The sequence below is a fragment of the Jaculus jaculus genome, chromosome 1 (genome assembly GCF_020740685.1).
Source record: "Jaculus jaculus isolate mJacJac1 chromosome 1, mJacJac1.mat.Y.cur, whole genome shotgun sequence".
Taxonomy (NCBI): Eukaryota; Metazoa; Chordata; class Mammalia; order Rodentia; family Dipodidae; genus Jaculus; species Jaculus jaculus.
In genome coordinates this window covers 193544679-193565631 of record NC_059102.1, presented here as the reverse complement: position 1 = coordinate 193565631, position 20953 = coordinate 193544679, and the positions used below count along the sequence as shown (strand labels likewise).

The window sequence follows — 20953 nt, the reverse complement described above, 5'->3', positions numbered from 1 at the left end:
AAAAATTAGTATCTAGTAAAAGGCTGGTAGGTAGGATTTAGAAGCTATAATCTCACCTGTCTGAACGCACCTATACATTAGCCCAGGAAAGGAAGAGCTCTTCGCTTGGCCTGGGTATTTCTCTGCTTGCTTTCTAGTTACTAGTTTCTAGTTCTCGTTAGAGTGGTTTCTTACATCCATTGAACCTGCTTCCTCTTGGCAGTGTTTGGCACACTCTCTTGCTGCTGTTGTTCACCTAATGTTGGTGAGGAGGTGATGTCTACCCTCTGCTCATGCCATTGTTTTCCCCCTGACATCATGGAGCTTCCACTCCAGTCTGTAAGCCAAAATCAACCCCTTTTTCCACAAGCTGCTCTTGGTAAGGTGTTTTCTGCCTACAGTGTGAACCTGACTGAAATAACAATAATGAAAAACCAGGTATCTCTTCAACATACTGATTGCATGTCTCCAAAACAGGGATTGCTGGATCCTATGGTAGTTGTCTTAATTTTTACATAATATCCATATTTTTTCTATGGCTATGCTTTTTTTGTTTGTTTGTTTTCAGTACAGTGGCGTTCTCTTTTCTTTATATTCTCATAGAAGTAGCATTCTGACAGGTGTGAAATGCCTAGTTCAGACTGGTTATGATTTGCATATTCCTGATGTATTATACTGAATGTTTTCTTATACCTATTGGCCATTTGTATGTCTTCTTTTGAGAAGTGAGTCTAGTTCATTTGCCAGATTTTTTAACTTTTCTATTGATATTTGCCAATATTTTTAAGAAAAAATATTTACTTATTTACTTACTATTTATTTGAGAGAGAGAGAGAGAGAGAGACAGAGAGAGAGAATGTGTACCAGTGCCCCCTGTCACTACAAAGAACTACAAATGCATGTGCTACTCTGTGCATCTGACTTTACATGGGTACTGGAGAATTAAAATCAGGTCATCAAGCTTTAATAGCAAGCACTTTTAACCTCTGAGCCATCTCCCCAGCCAGTGTGCCAGCTTTTAATATTTTCTTCTTAGTTAAATAAGTTCCTTAGATGGTGTTAAATGTACTATTTTTTCTGTTGTTTCACAATCTTCATAGTTTGATAATATTCGATTTATTTGGCTTTGAATTTTTTTTTATTTTTACAATAATTCAAAAACAATAGTGCTGAAATCAACATCATGAAGAACTTTTGTTGACTTATAATTTGGTATTTTCATAGTTTCAGGTTTTATGTTTTAACTCATTTTAGTTAAAGTTCTGTATATCATGTAAAAACCATGGCTCTTTTCTTGTTTAGTGAAGAGCTTATTCTTTCCCTTATTCTTTGCTCCTGGGAATTTTATTGAAAATCCACTGACCATAAATAAGGATATTGTTTCTAGATTACAATTCTTTTGTACTGGTTTATAATACCATCATGTTTTCATTAGTATGCCTAGTATATTTTGGAGTAAGATAATATAAAACACCAAGGATTTTTTTTTTCTGTGTGAATGATTTAACCATGCAGGGTTTTAAGAATATTTTAAAATACTTTTACATTTTTTGTTTAATTAATTTATTTTTTTGAGAGTGACAGACAGAGAGAAGGAGGCAGAGAGAGAGAAAAAGAGAGAGAGAGAGAGAGAGAATGGGTGTGTCAGGGCATCCAGCCACTGAAAACGAACTCCAGAAGCATGTGCCCCCTTGTGCATCTGGCTAACGTGGGGCCTGGGGAATTGAGCCCCGAATTGGGGTCCTTAGGCTTCACCAGCAAGTGCTTAACCACTAAACCATCTCTTCAGCCCAGGTTTTTCTTTTTTTTTTTTTTTTTTAATTCAGCAGGTTCTCTTGATTAAGTGTAGATTTTAAGGCTATATCTTCTATTGTTTTAATGTGATTGGAATTTCTGTAGAAATTTCTTTGAGCCTGCACTGTTTAAAATGCAATGCTCCACAAATAGTACTACATTAAATGAGGAGATTCTGCATCTTTACTTAGGTAGTACTTACATTGTTCTTAACCAAAAAAAAATATATATATAAGGGTAAGATAATGGTGCATATAGCTTTTTAAACTGCACTAATGTAATTTGCCAAAATGTATGATGGAAAAGAAGGAAGCCAAAGGGAAGTAACTGTGATCAATTTAGTGCCATCTTTCTCTTCTAAAAGAAACATACTATATTAAAACCAATGTAAAGGAGCTTAAGATGTTTGAACCTACTGTTCATTATAAATACATGCCTTTGTTTATATAAAAATACATGACTTCTGATATGTTAAAAAAGAAATTAATATATAACTTGTGTTCAAGAATTCAATAGTACATGTAGGCTTTTTTTTTTCTTCTCATTACTATTACTAGTATCTTACCATCACTTTATACAAAGAACTGAATATCTTGAACACAGAGCCATGATATTATAAAATAAAATGATGACTAGTGGTGATAGGCACAGCTCTATTCCATCCCTCATGACAGACTGAAGATTTTCCATTCCTCATAGGGATACCCATTCATGTAAAACCTAGATAAATGCTGGACAAAGAAAAGAATTTTTGGGCAAGCCAATATGAATCAAAGTTGGATTCATTAAAAATAGAAAGATGCTGAAAGTGTGAGGAAGAGCTTAAAAGTGCACCTGATACAATTTGTGCGTTTTTCCAAGGAGAGTCATGATTATTTGTCTTTATATGATTTATATAGGGTTGTGATGGCTTTCAAGTTATGAATCTAAAGACTGATAAGAGATCTGTCCTTTCATTTTTTACATTGTTTAGAAAGTATAACTTATAAGGAACTTATTTTTTTTTTTAGAAATAAAGTTATAAGATGGATATCTGAAGGGTGTTGTCATGATTTAGGAATGAAAGGAATGGAAAGCCTCCAGATTATAGATGATCTTGATTTTAAGTAAGAATAGTTTATATATTAACTTTGCTAGAATGCCTTTTGGTAAACATATACTGTCTTTGAGCCAATTGATCTTTTCCTGTGGTATCTGACATTTTTTTATATTTTACAGAAAAAAAAAAATCAGATCCAAGGAGTAGAGCCTCTTCCTTTTTCCGTATTTCTCTTCTAAAGTTATCATAATTTCCTATCTATCAATCCTGTCTCAGAGTAATTCTTCAGCACTAAAACATTTATGCAACACTTCCCAAACCTTTAAAACTATAGATCTGGAGAGACATATACAGGTGTATTTTTATTTTTATTATTTTTGTATTAATAACTTCCATGATTATAAAAAATACCCCATGGTAATACCCTCCCCCCCCACACTTACCCCTTTGAAATTCCACTCTCCATCATAGCCCTCCCCATCTCAATCAGTCTCTCTTTTACTTTTGATGTCTTGAGCTTTTCCTCCTCTTATGATGGTCTTATGCAGGCAGTGTCAGGCACTGAGAGGCCATGGATATCCAGGCCATTTTGTGTCTGGAGGGATGATGTTGTAGGGAATCCTGCCATTCCATTGGATCTTATATCCTTTCTGCCACCTCTTCCACATTAGACCCTGAGCCTTGGGAGGTGTGATATAGATATTGCAGTACTGAGCACTGTGGTCATTTCTTTCCATCACCATGATACCTTCTGAGTTGTCCCAAGGTCACTGCCATCTGAAAAGAGAAGATTCTCAACCAAAAGTGAGAGAATAGCATTAATATAAGGCTGTGAACATTAACAGAAGTGCTTACGGGACAGTTTTTTTTTTTTAAATTTAGTTATTCATTTATTTGAGAGCGACAGACGCAGAGAGAAAGACAGATAGAGGGAGAGAGAGAGAATGGCTGCTCCAGGGCTTCCAGCCTCTGCAAACGAACTCCAGACGTGTGCGCCCCCTTGTGCATCTGGCTAACATGGGACCTGGGAAACCGAGCCTCGAACCAGGGTCCTTAGGCTTCACAGGCAAGCACTTAACTGCTAAGCCATCTCTCCAGCCCTTACGGAACAGTTTGATAAACATAGTGTATACATTTGGCCAGACAACAGCAGACCTTATACCCCTAGGGCTCATGACTACCCCTGTTTTAAGTTTTCAGTATCAGGGATGTATTCCCTTCCCATAGAGCAGGCCTCCAGTCCAATTAGTGGCCAGTGGGTTTTCCCCATAACAGATGTGCTACTATTGCACCCATCAGCTCATTAGGACTGGCTGGCCAATTATAAGTTTTGCAGTGTCCACTGATGAGTATCTTCACTGGTGATTTCTCTTTCTCCCATTGAACTGCATGCAGAATGGAATCTTCCAGCTTTCTGTCAGTTGGTCTACATGGGGGAGGTTATCAGCTCATATCCAGCAAGATTTCTCAGTGGCCTTGCAGCCCAAGTATATGGAGTCTTCAGCAATAGGGTCTTACCATCTATTCCTGGGGGGAAACTAAGGGCCTCGGCAATGGCTTATAATGCTTTGGGAGCATCAAACCAACAACTTACTGAAAGAAATTCCATCCCTGGCACTGAAATTTTTTCTAGCAACAATCTATGGCTCCTGAGTATTCCATTGTCCAAAAAAGTAGGATTACATATGTTTTATTTATATCCTCTTAGATTTTAATTAGCTGTCCCTCCACCTTTCCTTTACTCAATCTCTTCCCCTCATTTTGGGCCTTTTCACTCCCATTAGTCTGTTCTACTTACATGTATACAATACCATCCTATTAAGTACCTCTGCGACTGAGTTTTTTCCTTCTCACACAGAAACCCAGTCATCTGTAGCTATGATATAAGAGAGAACATGTGATGCTTGGCTTTTGGGACCTGGGTTACCTCACTTACTATAATTATTTCCAGATCCAACCATTTTCCTGCAAATTTCATAACTTCATTTTTTTTTTTTTTTTTTTTTACTGCTGAGTATAACTCCATTGTATAAATGTGCTATATCTTCATTATCCATTCATCACTTGAGGGACAACTAGGCTGGTTCCATTTCCCAGCTATTGTGAATTGAGCAGTAATAAACATGGTAGAGCATGTACTTCTAAGGAAATGAGATGAAACCTTAGGATATATGCCTAGGAGTGCTATAGATGGGTCATATGGTAGATCAATTTTTAGCTGTCTTAGGAACCTCAACAATGATTTCCACAATGGCTGGACCAGATTCCATTCCCACCAACACTGCAGAAGGGCTCCTCTTTTTCCACATCCTCACCAGCAATAATGGTCATTTGTTTTCATGGTAACCAATCTGATAGGAGTGAGATGGAATCTCAGTGTAGTTTAAATCTGCATTTCAATGATAACTAGGGATGTAGAACATTTTTTTAGAGGCTTATATGCCATTCATATTTCTTCTTTTGAGAGTTCTCTATTTAGTTCCATAACCCATTTTTAATTGGCTTTTGTGATTTCTTATTATTTAACTTTTTGAGTACTTTTTATATCCTAGATATTAATTCTCTATCAGATGCATAGCTGGCAAAGATTTTTTCCCATTCTGTAGGTTGCCTCTTTGCTTTATTCACAGTCTCCTTTGCTATACACAATCTTTGTAATTTCGTGAGGTCCCAGCAGTCAATCTGTGGCTTTATTGCCTGAGCCATTGGGATTACGTTCAGAAAGTCTTTGCCAAGTCCACTATGTTGAAAGGTTACCCCTACTTTTTCCTCAAGCATTTTCACAGTTTCAGGTCTGATGTTAAGGTCTTTAATCTATTTGGACTTAATTCTTGTGCATGGCAAGAGAGAAGAATCTATTTTCATCCTTCTGCAGATATATATCCAGTTTTCCCAACACCATTTGCTGAAGAGGCTGTCTTTTCTCCAATGAGTATTTTGGGCATTTTTATCGAATAACAGGTGGCTACAGCTACCTGGACTTGCATCTGGGTCCTCTATTCTGTTCCAATGATCTACATGTCTGTTTTTGTGCCAGTACCATGCTGTTTTTGTTACTATGGCTCTGTAGTATAGGTTAAAATCAGGTATGGTGATACCACCAGCCTCATTTTTGTTGCTCAGTATTGCTTTAGATATTTGAGGTTTTTGTGATTCCAAATAAATTTTTGGTTTGTTTATTTTCTATTTCTGTGAAGAATGCCATTGGAAATTTTGATGGGGATTGCATTAAATGTGTAGATTGCTTTTGGTAAGATTGCCATTTTCACAATATTGATTCTTCTGATCCAGGAACAAGGGATGCTTTTTCACTTCTTAGTGTCCTCAGCAGTTTCTCACTTGAGTGTTTGGTAGTTTTCATTGTACAGTTCCTTTACTTCCTTTGTTAGGTTTATTCCAAGGTAATTTATTTTCTTTGATTTAATTGTGAATGTGAGTGATTTTGTGACTTCATTCTTTGTGTGTTTGTTGTTAGCATATAGGAATGCTACTGATTTCTGTGTATTTATTTTGTATCCTGCTATGTGCCTGTAGGTGTTTATCAGCTGTCACAGTTTGCTGGCAGCATCTTTAGGGTCCTTTATATATAGAATCATGTCATCTGCAAAGAATGATAACTTGGTCTCTTCCTTTTCAATTTGTATCCCTTTTATGTGCATCTCTTGCCTTATTGCTTTGGCTAAGACTTCCAGAAGTATATTAAATAAAAATAGGGACAGTGGACACACTTGCCTTGTTCCTGATTTTAGTGGAAAAGCTTCCAGATTTTTACCATTTAGTAATATGTTGGCTTTAGGCTTGTCATAAATAACTTTTATTATATTGAGATATGATCCTTCTATTCCAAGTCTCTGTAGGACTTTTGTCATGAAGGGATGTTGGACATTTTTAAATGCTTTTTCTGCACCAAATGAGATTATCATATGATTTTTATCCTTCAGTCCATTTATATAATGTATTGCATTTATCGATTTGCATATGTTGAACCATCCCTGCATCTCTGGTATAAAGCCTACTTGGTCCGGGTGAATGATCATTCTGATATATTCTTGCATTCTGTTTGCCAATATTTTGTTGAAAATTTTTGCATCTATGTTTATGAGGGAGATTGGTCTGTAATTTTCTATTTTGTTCTATCTTTGCCTGGTTTTGATATCAGGGTGATGCTGGCTTCATAGAAGCAATTTGGTAGAATTTCTTCTTTTTTTATGGAAAAGCTTAAGACACAATGGCATTAGTTCTTCCCTGAAGGTCTGGTATTTCAGCAGTGAATCCATCTGGGCTTGGACTTTTTTTATTTGAGAGATTTTTGATAAATGCTTGGATCTCCATGCTTGTTATAGGTCTATTTAAGTTATTAAGGCCATCTTGATTTACTTTAGGTAGGTCATATAAGTCAAGGAACTCACCATTTCTTTTTGATTTTCACACTTAGTGGAGTATATGTTTTTATAGTATGTCCCTATGATTGTTATGAATTTCTCTCACATATGTTGTGATGTTACCTTTTTTATTTCTAAGTTTATAAATTTATGTCTCTTCTCTATTTCTTTTGGTCAGATTTGCTAAGGGTTTGTCAATCCTGTTTATCCTTTCCAAGAACCAACTCTTTGTTTCATTGATTCTTTGGGTTTTTTTTTGTTGTTGTTGCTTTGTTTCTATTTCATTAATTTCTGCCCTAATCTTTGTTATTTCTTCCCATCTACTGATTTTTGGTTTGCCTTGTTCTTTTTCCAAGGCTTTAAGGTGAAGCATTTGGTCGTTTACTTGTGACCTTTCTATTTTCTTAATATAGGCACTTAAAGCTATAAATTTACTTCTTAGAATTGCCTTCATTGCGTCCCAGAGAGTTTGGTATGTTGTGTTCTCATTATCATTTGACACTATGACTTTTTTGATTTCCTTCTTGATTTCTTCATTGACCCATTCATCATTTGGTAGTGTATTGTTTAGTTTCCATGATTTTGTGTATGCTCTATAGCTTTTCTTGCTATTGCTTTGTAGTATGATTCCATTGTGGTCAGATAGAATGCAAGGAATTATTTCAGTTTTCCTGTATTTGTTAAGATTTGCTTTGTGGGGCTGGAGAGATGGCTTAGCGGTTAAGCGCTTGCCTGTGAAGCCTAAGGATCCCGGTTCAAGGCTCCACTCCCCAGGACCCACGTTAGCCAGATGCACAAGGGGGCGCATACATCTGGAATTCGTCTGCAGTGGCTGGAAGCCCTGGCGCGCCCATTCTCTCCCTCTCACTCTACCTCTTTCTCTGTCTGTTGCTTTCAAATAAATAAATAAAAATAAACCAAAAAAAAAAAATTTAAAAAAAGATTTGCTTTGTGTTCTAATGTATGGTCTATTTTTGAGAATGTTTCATGTGCTGCTGAAAAGAATGTATGTTCTGCAGCATTTGGATGAGATGTCCTGTATATATCTGTTCAGGTCATTCCTTGTGTGACCTCATTTAGTCCACATGCCTCTCTGTTTTTGTTGTTGTTGTTGTTGTTGTTGTTTTTCCTGGGACGACCTGTCAATTGATGAAAGTGCAGTGATGAAGTCACCCACTACAACTGTGTTTGTTGTTATCTGTGACGTTAGTTCTAATAGTGTTTGTTTGATGAATTTGGCGGTCCCCATCTCTAGGTGCACATATGTTTAGGATTGTCATGTCCTCCTGTTGGAGTGTGCCCTTAATCAATATAAAGTGACCTTCCTTATCTTTCTTGACTAATGTTGGACTGAAGTCTACCTTGTCAGATATTAGGATAGCAACCCCTGCTTGTTTTCTAGGCCCATTTGCTTGAAACACCGTTTTCCAACCTTTCACCCTAAGATAGTGTCCATCCTTTATAGAAAGTCATGCTACTTGGCGACAACAAATTGTAGGATCCTGCTTTTTAACTCAGTCTGCAAACCTATGTCTTTTGGTTGGGGCATTGAGGCCATTGATATTAAGAGATATTATTGAAAGGTTTGTATTTACATTTGCCTTTTTTTTTTTTTTTTTTTTTTTTTTTGCAGTTCCGGTTCTTCCTTTGCTCTCTTGTGTTAACTAGTATTTGAGTACTGTTTGTTTTTTCCAGTTTCCTTATATGTGTGCTTTTCCTTCTCTTTGGCATGGACATTTCTTTCAAATATTTTCTGCAGAGCTGGTATTGTCTTCAAATACTCCTTTAGCCTGCTTTTGTCATGGAATATCCTTATTTCTCCATCTGTTTGAATGGATAGCTCTTTAGGATAAGATAACCTTGGTTGACAGTTGTTATCTTTCAGAACTTGTAGTACATCACTCCAAGCCCTTCTGGCTTTTAAAGTTTGTGTTGAATAATTTGCTGTAATCTTGATGGGCTTGCCTTTGTAGATAACTTGATTTTTCTCTCTAACTGCTTTCAATATTTTTTCTTTGGATTTTGTGTTTGGTAGTTTGATTATAATATGGTGAGGAGATGTTCTTTCCAGGTTTTGTCTGCCTGGGGTTCTAAGGGCTTCCTGTATCTGAATTGGCACCTCTTTCCCAATTTGGGGGAAGTTTTCTTCTATGATTTGTTGAAGATGCCAACTATGCCTTTGGAGTGAAATTCTTCTCCTTCTACTATGCCCTGAATTCTTATGTTTGATCTTTTCATAGTGTCCCAAATATCTTGAAATTCCCACTCATACTTTTCTATTAGTTTGTCTTTCTCTTTGTTGGACTATATTAGATCTGCCACCTGGTCTTCTAGCTTAGATATTCTGTCCTCTCCTTCATCCATTCTACTGGTGAGATTTTCTACAGAGTTTTTTTTTTTTTTATTTCATTTACTGTGTTCTTCATTGCTTGTAATTCTGACTGTTTTTTCTTTATTATTTGCATTTCCTTATTTATGTCTTGTATTGCCTTCTTTATTTCATTAAATTGGTGTCCTGTGTCTTCTTTGATTCCTTTGACTTCCTCTTTGATTCCTTTGATTTCCACTTTGAATCCTTTGATTTCTTCTTTGACTTCTTTGAAGATATTACAATCTTTTTTTCAAAATCTTTCTCAGGCATTTCCTTTAACTTGTTCTTATTGGAGGTCATATCTGATGCATTAATACTTTTTAGTGGGTTTATATTGTCTTGATTTTTTGTGTTTCTTGTGTTATAATGTATATATTTTTGCATCTTTGATTAAGTTAATGCTTGGATTTTCTAGTTAGTTGGGTATTCTTAGCTGTATCAATTAATCTGATTATATATATCTTCAGGATAGGAGCTTAAGGTGTTAGGTGTAGCTCTTAAGTCTCTCAGAGTATCTACAAAGGTGTTCCTCTTGGTTGGGTTTGCCTTCTATGTGAGTTTTCAAGTAGGCTGAGTGGAAGAAAATACAGATAGATTCTAAAATTTAACTAAACAATGTACACATTTAATCAAAAACAGCTTTGAGTATATATGCAATAGTAAGTATTATTACAACCAGATCCTCTATCAACAAAGAGGTTAAGATTTCCAGTCTGCTGAAGGTTCTAAGTCAGCTTGTGACCAAGTGAGAACCTTCTATGGTGCAATCCCAGTTACCTTTTTGGATGAGTTTGGTCTCAGTTATGCTGCGCTCTGCTTGCATCCCTCTTTGGTTTCCTGTGGGTTCAAGTAGGCTGGCTGGATCACTGGACCATTGTTCTGTTTTCAGGAGCTGGTTACTGGCTTTTCCTGTGGGGAAAGCTGAGCCTTGCAGCTGTGGCCCCACAGACCTGGCTCCACTGCTGCTGTACCTGCCACTACTGCTTCTGCTGTAGCCACCGCAGCTGCTGCTGGATTTGCCACTGCTGTAGCCATTGCTGCTGCTGGATCTGCCACTGTTGTAGCCATCACCGCTGTTGCTGCTGCTGGATCCACCACTACTGTAGCTGCCACTGCTGTGGCTGGGGCCACCACTGCTGCTGCTGGAGTTGAAGCTGGAGCTGCTGCTGCCACTGCTGGATCAGCAGCTGCCAGAGCCACTGCTGCTGCTGCTGGAGCTGGTTCTGCCAGTGGTTGGAGCCAGAGCCGCCACTTTTGCTGCTACTGCCAGAGCAGCCACTGCCTGAGCCAAAGCTACTGCTGCTGGAGCTGGAGCTGGAGCTGCTACTTCCGGAGCTGCTTTGGCCTGCCTGTGTGGGTTCTGGATGCCCTGGATCTCTCCTACTTCTCTGCTGCCATTTTAATTTCTTATACACCTCACTTTTTAGTAAAAGTGTGTATTTTGCTGGGTATTCTTTGGCTTTTTATCCCCTAGGCTGCTTTGCTGTGGTTCCTAAGCTGCCATCTTAACTGGAAGCCCAGGTGTATTTTTCTAAATGAACTTTCTAACAGAAATAAAGTATTTATTTAGAAATTTAGAGTTAACATTCTTTGAAAAATAATAGAAAATGCATATACATTCATGAGATATTTATTTCTAAATGATATATATATATATATATATATATATATATATATATATATATATATATATATGATATGTCTATAGTAGTATAGAACACTGTTAAGGTGGAAATATATGTGATCAACTATGAGAGAACATTCTTTGAAGAATGTTTCGACATTACATACTGACAGAGGAGACACAGAAAATGTCTGAGTAAGATGAGCTGAGAAAACTATAAAGGAGATGGTGAAGAGGATGCTGAAGATTAGAAATAATTATCTGTGAAGTGTCAGGGCAGATTTCCATGTTTTAAGAGCTCCATTTTAGATTCATCCTGATCAAAACAGGTAAAAATGTTCCTTAGTAGTACATCTCATAGTGTAAAATCATTTTTCAAAGCAATTTATTGACACCTTCTATACTTACATACAATAAACCATAATATTTACCTCCCCCCCCTTTCCAATTCACAACTTTGCTCTCCAACATATCCCCTCCCTCTATCCATTAGTCTCTCTTTTATTTTGATGTCATCATCTTTTTTCTCCTATTATGAGGATCTTGTGAAGGTATCACTAGGCACTGTGAAGTCATGAATATTGAGGGCAATTTCTATCTGGACAGTTGTATTTTAAAGTGTTGTATGCTTCCTTTGGCTCTCACATTCTTACTGTCACCTCTTCTGCAATGGACCTGAGACTTGGAAGGTGTGATAGAGATGTTTCAGTGCTGGAAATTCCTCTGTCACTTCTTAGCACTATGCTGCCTTTTGGGTCATCCCAGTGGATACCACAATCTGAAAAGATCTCTAACCAAAAGTGAGAGTAAAATTAATATATGAATATGAACATAACCTCTCCTGGCATAGGCTTTTGATTAGGTTCTGTACCAGGCATGTAGTCCTTCCCATAGAGCAGGTTTAGAGTCCGATTAGAGAGCAGTTGGTTTCCCCAAGAGCAGACATGACACTGTTGCTTTCGTTCAGTCACTTGGCCTGTCTGTCAAAAATTTGAGGCTTCCATTGTCCACTGTTTTCACTGCCTGATGACTTCTGTCTTCCATAGGGCTGCAAACAGTACAGTTTTTTTCCAGCTTCCAATTAGATGGTCTATAAGGAGGTTTTCAGCTTGGTACCAGCTTGATTTGTCAGTGATCTTGTGTCCCAGGCATGTGAAGACTTCAGCAGTAGGGTTTTATGGTCTGTTTCTCATGGGAAGGAAGGGCATTGGCAATAGCTTATAATGTTTTGGAGGCAACAGGGACCTCCCTGGTCAACAACTCACTGGTACATATCCCATCTCTGGCACTGAAAGTTTTCTAGTAATGATCTATGGCTTCTGGATGTGCCATTATTCAAAAAAGTAGGATTTCATATGTCTTATTCAGAATATCTTGAATTTGTATTGACCCTCACAACTTCCCTTCTTTTACACAATTTCTTCACCTGTCTTTACTTAGTCCTTTCCACTCCCTGTAATCTGTTCTTCTACTTACATATGTATAATACCATTCCCTCAAATCCTTCCCTCTCTTCCTTCCCTTATAGCCTTTTTCTAGATTACTGGCCTCTGCTACCAATTTTTGGTTCCCTTTCACACACAAGTCTAAACATTTGTAGAGAACATGAGACATTTGACTTTCTGGTCCTGGATTACCTCACCTTTCCTGATCCATCCATTTCCCTGCAAATTTTATAATTTCATTTTTCTTTATTGCCGAATAGAACTCCATTGTGCAAATGTAACAAATCTTTAATATCCATTCACATGCTGAGGGACATCTAGGCTGGTTCCATTTCCTAGTTATTGTCAATAGAGCAGCAAATTATGCAAGTATCTCTAGGGTAGAGAGAAGAGTCACTAGGATATATGCCTACAAGTACTGTAGCAGGATCATATGGTAAATCTATTTTTAGCTGTTTCAAGAACCTCCACAATGATTTCCACAATGGCTGTACCCGATTACATACCCACCAAAAGGATAGAAGAGTTCTGCTTTCTCCACATCCTCACAAACATTTATTGCCATCTGTTTTCTTGATGGTAGTCATTCTGACAGGAATGAGATATAATCTCAAAGTAGTTGTCATCTGCATTTCCCTGATGGCTAAGGATGTAGGACACTTTACAGATGTTTATTTATCATCTGTATTTCTTCTTTTAAGAACTCACTATTTAGTTCCATAGCCCATTTTTTAATTAGGTTGTTTGATTTCTTACTGTATTATTTTGTGAGTTCTTGCATAGTCCAGATAATAATACTCTCTAGATATGTAGTTGTCAAAGATTTTCTCCCATTCTGTAGGTTGTGTCTTTGCTGTATTCACAGGGTCTTTTGCTATAGAACTTTTTTTTTTTTTTTAAATTTTGAGATCCCAGTGGTTGATTAGTAGTTTTATTTCTTGAGCAATTGGGATTATATTCAGAAAGTCATTGCCTATGCCAATATGTTGAAGGGTTTTCCCTACCTTTTCCTCTAGAAATTTCAGACTCTCAGGTCTGATATTAAGGTCTCTGGTCCATTTGAACTTGATTCTTGTACATGGAGAAAGACAAGGATCTATGTTTATCCTTTTACATATAGATACCCAGTTTTCCCAGCACCACTTGTTGAAGAGGTTGTCTTTTCTCCACTGTCAAAACTCAGAGGGCTGTAGCTGCCTGGATTAACATCTGGATAAGATAGAGTACAAAGAATTTTTCAATTTCCCTGTATTTGTTATGATTTTTCTTAACAAATGCTTTGTGTCCTAGTATATGGTATGCTTTGGAGAATGTTCCAAGTATATTCTGAAGCATTTGGGTGTAATGTTCTGTAGATATCTGTTAAGTTCATTTGTTCCATGACATAATTTAATCCAGATGTCTCTGTTTATTTTTTTTTTGGTGGGTGACCTGTCAATTAATTAGAGTTGGGTATTGAAGTCACCCACTACAATTTTGTTTGGTGTTATCTGTGACCTTTAGTCAAATAGTGCTTGTTTGATTAAATTAGGAGCCCCCCTTGTTAGGTGCATATATATTTAGGATTGTAATATCCTCCATTTGGAATGTTTCTTTAATCAGTGTAAAGTGATCTTCTTTATCTTTCCTCACTAATGTTGGTTTGAAGTCTTTCTGTCAGATATAAGGATAGCAACCCCTGCTTGTTTCTTAGGCCCATTTTCTTGAAATACCATATTCCACCCTTTCACCCTAAAACAGTGTTGATCTTTTACTGAGAGATGAGTTTCCTGGAGGCAACAAATGGCAGGATCCTGTCTTTTAATCCATTCTGCAAGCCTGTGTCTTTTGGTTGGGAATCAAGACCATTGATATTAAGTTATTATTGAAAGATATGTATTCATTCTCACGTTTCTTCTTGTTTTGTGGTGTTTCCTGTTTTCCCTTTACTCACTTGTTTTAGCTGTTATTTGGTTATGGTTTATGTTTTCCTATTTCCTACTGTGTGTGTTTTGCTTTCTCTTCAGCATGAAGGATTTCAAGTATTTTCTGTATATCTGACTTAGTTATCATACTTTCCTTTTTTGTGTGGAACGTCCTTATTTCTCCATCAATTTGGATAGATAGCTTTGCAGGATAAGTAATCTTGGTTGACTGTTGTTATCTTTCAGAACTTGGAATACATCATTGCAAGATCTTCCAGCTTTTAAAGTTTGTGTTGAGTAATCTGCTGATATTCTGATGAGACTGACTTTGTAGGTGACTTGCTTTTTCTCTCTAACTGCTTTCAATATATTTTCTTTGTTTTGCATGGTTAGTAGTTTAATTATAACATGAAGAGGAGAGATTTTTTCCAGGTTTTGTCTGTTTAGTGTTCTATAAGCTTTTTGTATCTACATTGGCATCCCAGTTTGGGGAAAGTTTTCTTCTACGATTTTGTTGAAAATGCCTACTAAGCCTCTTTACTGAAATTCTTCTCTTTCTACTGTATCCTGAATCCATATGTTTGGTTTCTTCATAGTGTCCCAGATATATTGAAATCCTCATTCATATCTTCCTATTAATGTGTCTTTCACTTTGTTGGACTGTATTAGGTCTGCCACCTGGCCTTCTAGTTTAGATATTCTGTTCTCTCCTTCATCCATTCTACTGGTGAAACTTTCCATAGAGGTTTTTTGTTTGTTTGTTTGTTTGTTTTGTTTGTTTGTTTGTTTTTACTATGTTTTTCAGAGCTAGAATTTCAGCCTGGTTTTTCTTCAGTATTTCTATTGTCTTACTCTTGTTTTGTAATGATCTTATTTCATTAAGCTGGTTTGCTGTGTTCTCTTTCAGGAGTTTGTTTTCTTTTTTTAATTCCTTTTTTTTTCCCCCTTGGGTTCTTTGATTTCTCTAAGTATCAAAAAAAATTTTAATTTTTGTCAGGCATTTCATCTAAAACAGTCTCATTGGGGGTCATTTATGATGGATATATAATTTGGGATGGGATTTTATTGTCTTGCTTCTTTGTGTTTCTTGTATTACAATGTAGTGAATTTGCATTTTGAATTGATTGGATGCTTGGGTTTTCTTCTTATCTGAAATATTCTTAGATGCGGCAATCCAAATTTATAAACCTTCAGGATATGAGTTTAAGATGCCAAGTGTAGCTCTTGTACCACATTCCAACCTCATAAATAATCCTAGCTGTTGAGTTTGCCTGATAAGCAAGTATTCTAGTGGAGTGGGTGGAACAATCTACTGGTAAATTCTAAACTTCAACTGAGCAATATATACATTCTATAAAAATGAGCACAGAGTATACAAGTGAGGAGATTAAAACTAAAAGATAGTCTTATGAAGCCAAAATCCCTAAGAGTGTGTGTTGCTCTACACCCTTAATCCTGTGTTCCAAGAGGTTGAGAATTATGTTCAGAATTCAGTTACAGGTCAAACTGGATCTGAATCACACCTGGCCCCAATAATGACAGAAAAGAAAAAGACAAAGGCCCTATAAATCTGAAAGCATCAAAAGCAATATTCAATCCAAAATACAGCATAATTGAAAATGGCAAAGCCAACCGAGAACCCATAAGATGCCCTGACATGGAAAAAGAGATTAGCCCTTCCAGTGCAGGCTTATGTATCTTTTTTTGTTTGTTTTTTAATGTCAGCCTCATTGCCTTTTGGGATGGCTTGCAATCTCACCAATGCTGAATGCTCATCTCAATCCCTCAGTCTTGTGCTGTAGACCTGGTGTTCTGATCAGCTGTGCTAGATACCCTACAACCAGGAGCAGAATGCATTTTCCAGAGGTTTGTGGTTCTGATGGTTGGGGGAAGGGAGAGCAGGAAGCCTGAAGTTGTACTGGAGTTGCTCACACAGCCCTGCCTTTATCCTTTTCTGTAGATCCTAAGCTGATCTCCACTGCCTTTCCTTCAGGTTTCTTGACTTTGCAATGAGGCTGATGAGGTTGAAAATCTCCTTGTTTGGTCCCTGCTCCTGCAGCTCAGTGCTGCCATCTTCCTCCTTTCTGGTGGATCTTGTTCTTTCCTGCTTCTTCACTATGGCTAATAAAAAAAAAAAAAAACAAAAAAAAAAAAAAAACCTATACACCTTCACTTTTCAGAAGAAGGGTATATTTTGCTGTGGTTTTGCTTCAATCCTTCACTAAGCTGGTTTGATGCATGGCTCCTATGCTGCCATCTTACCCAGAAGTCTTGTAGAATCATTTTTAAGAAGTACAGTTAGGCAGAAGTATATAATTTCTAATGCATAGTTTAGTGTTGAAAATAAAAATTACCAATATAAATTATAGAATGATAGTCAACACATGATATAAACTTTATTTTTTCTCTGTGTTTTCAAATAAATTATCTATATAGAAAGTTATAAAAGATTTAATAAAGATCATGGTAAATAGCCTTAGCCTTTGAGATTTTAATTTGATACACACACACACACACACACACACATATGTTTTTTTGTTTTTTTTTTTTGCTGTTTTCATGAATTGTGGGAGAAATGAAATGAATCAGAGTCTGTTAAATTAATGTAAATATAAAAAACGGCAATGTTCATCTCATATAGTCTTTTGAGATTTTCTATAGCTCAGACTTTTAGTTTAAATTGGTTTCTCTTTGTCTGTCTCTCCTAATCTTTTCAAGTGCTAAAAGATTTTTGGATAAAGCAGAGTGATATGTTTGCTGGTTGACATAGTCAATGGACTGTTTATAATGGCAGTGCTTATTTATGCTGAAGGCAGAGATATATCTTTCTCCAAAGAGGCATAAAAGAAAGGTATGATATTTTTCTCTTCATATAGCTACTTACTTACCCTAACATTCTTTTATATTCCAACAGAACTATCCAGTTTTACTTTAGTCATTCTTTCTTCTTCCCTAATTTCTCTCAAAACAGAATATGACTTAATCTATTGCAAAATAGGATGTTTTTTTCCTTCTTTTCTGATGAGATTGTTCATGGTTTGATGAACCATACACTTGACACATCTAGTTCAAAGGAAATACCACAGCACTGTATTTTGCTGAACTCAGTTTGCACAATATGGCAATTTGGATATAAAATGTCCCTCATAAGCTCATTTGTTTGTGATTAAGCTTCATAATTAATCTGCAGCCTTTGGGAGGTAAAGCTTTGCTGGAAGAGGTGTATCAGTGAGCACAGGCCTTGATGTGTTACAGCCCAGCCCCACTTGTTTCTCCACCTACTAGGTAGTATCAGTAGCTCCATTACCATAGCCATAGATCTGGTCATCACTACTCCAAATTTGGCATACCTACCAGGCCAAAGCATTGCCTGCTCAAAGATGGCATCATGTTATATCCAGAGTTGAAATGCCATATATTAGGCATGAGTTGAAGGACGACTATTTTATTATTTCATAAATGAAGGGTGAGTACTTGGCTTTACTTTGGTAGGTAAACACTTTATTTTGCATTTCTAGGTTGTTGCAGTCAATTTTGCATTGCTGGTAGAACTCACCAATCCAAGAGCAGCTTGTCGGAAAAAGAGTTTTATTTTGGCTTACTGGCTCAAGTGGAAGCTCCTCGATGGCAGGGAAAACGATGGCATGAGGAGAGGGTGGACATTACCCCTGGCTAACATAAGGTGGACAACAGGAACAGGAGAGTGTGCCAAACACTAGAAAGGGGAAACTTGCTATAACACTTATAAGCCTGCCCCCAACAATACACTGTTTCCAGGAGGCATTAATTTCCAAATCTCCATCAGCTTGGAATCTAGCATTCAGAACCCCTAAGTTTATGGGGTACACCTGAATCAACCAACACATAGGTGAATAATGAATTCTTTGCTCTTCTGTACTTAAATTTTGATTATTACTGTTTTATTCCATATGTGAAGGTTGAATATTTTCCTTTTCTTTCTTACTATGCATCACCAAAACAAGAAGGAAAAGGAAAGGCAGAGAAATTTAGAAAATAAAGAACATGAATATTATGGAAGTAGGATAACTATTAGGAGACTTGGAGGTGGAACACTGCCAGCATTGCCTCTATCATCAACAGGCAGTCTGGTGAAGCTCATTCTTCATCACAATGGCAGTGATGTTTGTTATTGCACATTCTGCTCATATTACAAGTATCAGCTAAACAGTCATCATCCAAAGTGGATGTGGAGACACATTTCTTATACATGCACACATGTTCTAGACCACACTTTGTGCTATCTCTCACATTAACAAGATTCAGTATGGTCATATCTCAATGGTAGTCAGTACCACATTTGATAACCTCAACTGGAGTCCAATGAATAGTTGCATGATCTTTCAAAGTGGGAATTTCTGCCACATCTTTACACTGAACATGACCACAAAAGATATTTGACCTATTACATCTTACATATGAATCATCTTTTATACCACGGTGACCAATATGGTCACCTCATATATTCATTGCCAAGTAGCAATTCCAATTTTAGTTTTGATTTTCTGCCAAAAATATACTTAGACTGCTCATCATGTTCATTGCATTCCTTTTTATAGCAGAACCTGTTACCTAGACAGGGCTCCCATCTTCCACATACACATCTTCCAGACACTCATGTGAAGTCCATTACACCACTCTAGAAGATCACACATGCTGGCCTGTTTTCTACACACAACACCTGATGACAGGAACTGTCAGTTTTTGCAACACAGACCAGAAACACAAGAAGATCCATGTTCCAGGGTATAGTTGTTAATACAACATGGGTCAGTTGTACATTATTTTAACAATCCACAGTCACATTCCTCTCCTTCTTCAACAATACAATTCCCACTTCATTTCTCTCAGAAAATGTTTAAAGTTGGCTTTGGTATATTGCATAAACAGCTCCATTTTAAAAACCATGTTCCAGGGCTGGAGAGATGGCTTAGCGGTTAAGCGCTTGCCTGTGAAGCCTAAGGACTGCAGTTCAAGTCTTGATTCCCCAGGACCCACATTAGCCAGATGCCCAAGGGGGCACATGAGTCTGGAATTCGTTTGCAGTGGCTGGAAGCCCTGGCACGCCCATTCTCTCTGTCTACCTTCCTATGTCTGTACCTATCTCTCTTTCTCTCAAATAAATAAATAAAAATAAAATATTTTTTAAAAACCCATGTTCCACATTTAAGAAAAACTAGTTACTGAATCTGGTTTCCTTGGGTACATTATGCAGCTTTGTGCCCACAGGGACATGTTTCAGGAACATCATGTGACATATGCAAGTTATGCAAGTGACACAGCACTGCAAGTATAGGGAAAATTTCTGAAAGGATGCTATCAATTTCACAGTTATACATTCATTTGCAAGCATACTATCCCAACATTGGCTAGGCCAAGATATTTACCATGCCTCTTCTTAACAAAAAGGTGTATGATATCATGGGGAACATGGGCACTGAAACTGATTTGTTTCCATTATAAAAGTCATCCAGGGACATGGATTTGGATTTGTGGCAGGCCTGTACCCCTGGTCCTGTCATAGTGTCCCATGCCAGAGCAAACTGGCCCCGAACCATTGCCTGGCCTCTTCCTGTAGGCTGCTGGCACTGAAGTGGGTTGCACATTAGAAAAAAAAAAAAAAAAGTCGTCCAGAAGATCAAATATATATTTATTCCTGCCCATTAAAATATTATAAATATATATACTTCAAATATTAAGCATATGTTTATATAGTTCATATATTTTATGAAAATGGCATAGTTTTGAATGTGAATGTATTATGAAACACCTGTCATTTCATATTTTGTGAACATGAGAAACTAGTACATTACAGTAGCTAGCATCAAACATTGATTTGTTGCTTTGTAATAAGGGAAATATTGGGAAATGCACATAATATGTAAGCATGCTGATGCACTCTTGGAAAACTTAAATGAATGATTCATATCTAATGAATTCCTGAACTGAAATATACATTTAAGTAGAGCAATTTGTTGGATCTTTACATTTGCATTCAGTACATGTAAAACACCTACTTTTATTTAACCAGTGAGCCTATCCAGTCTTCACAAGATCATTTGAGTAATGAAGTATTTTTTAAAAAAATGAAATTAGCATAAGACCTATTTATGTCACTGAAAATAACAGAGTTGATATGTTCTTACACATATAAGACACACCAAATATCACTTCCCATAGTAGGTAATATAAAAATGAAAGAGTCTAGATTCCATACCTATCATATCACACCCTGGTACCTACACCTGTTTTTATAATCTTGAGGAAATTCTAAATTTTTGGAATTCTTCATTTCTAGTGATTTTCCTATCAATAATGGATCCTTCCTTTCATACAAAGTAGCAAGGTCTGTTTTCTCTTTATGCTTCTTTACACAGAACTTATTCTGACCTAAATA

General features: G+C 36.9%; 1 protein-coding gene and 1 non-coding gene across 2 annotated transcripts in view; one reads left to right on the top strand and one right to left on the bottom strand.

Annotated features, from left to right (window-relative positions):
* LOC101611973 (disintegrin and metalloproteinase domain-containing protein 29) overlaps positions 1 to 20953 on the bottom strand; it is a 177377-nt gene that overhangs the window by 64681 nt on the left and 91743 nt on the right. The window lies entirely within an intron of this gene.
* On the top strand, positions 20033 to 20164 carry LOC123457838. The gene has a single exon (XR_006635200.1). It is a non-coding gene; the product is annotated as a small nucleolar RNA SNORA42/SNORA80 family (small nucleolar RNA).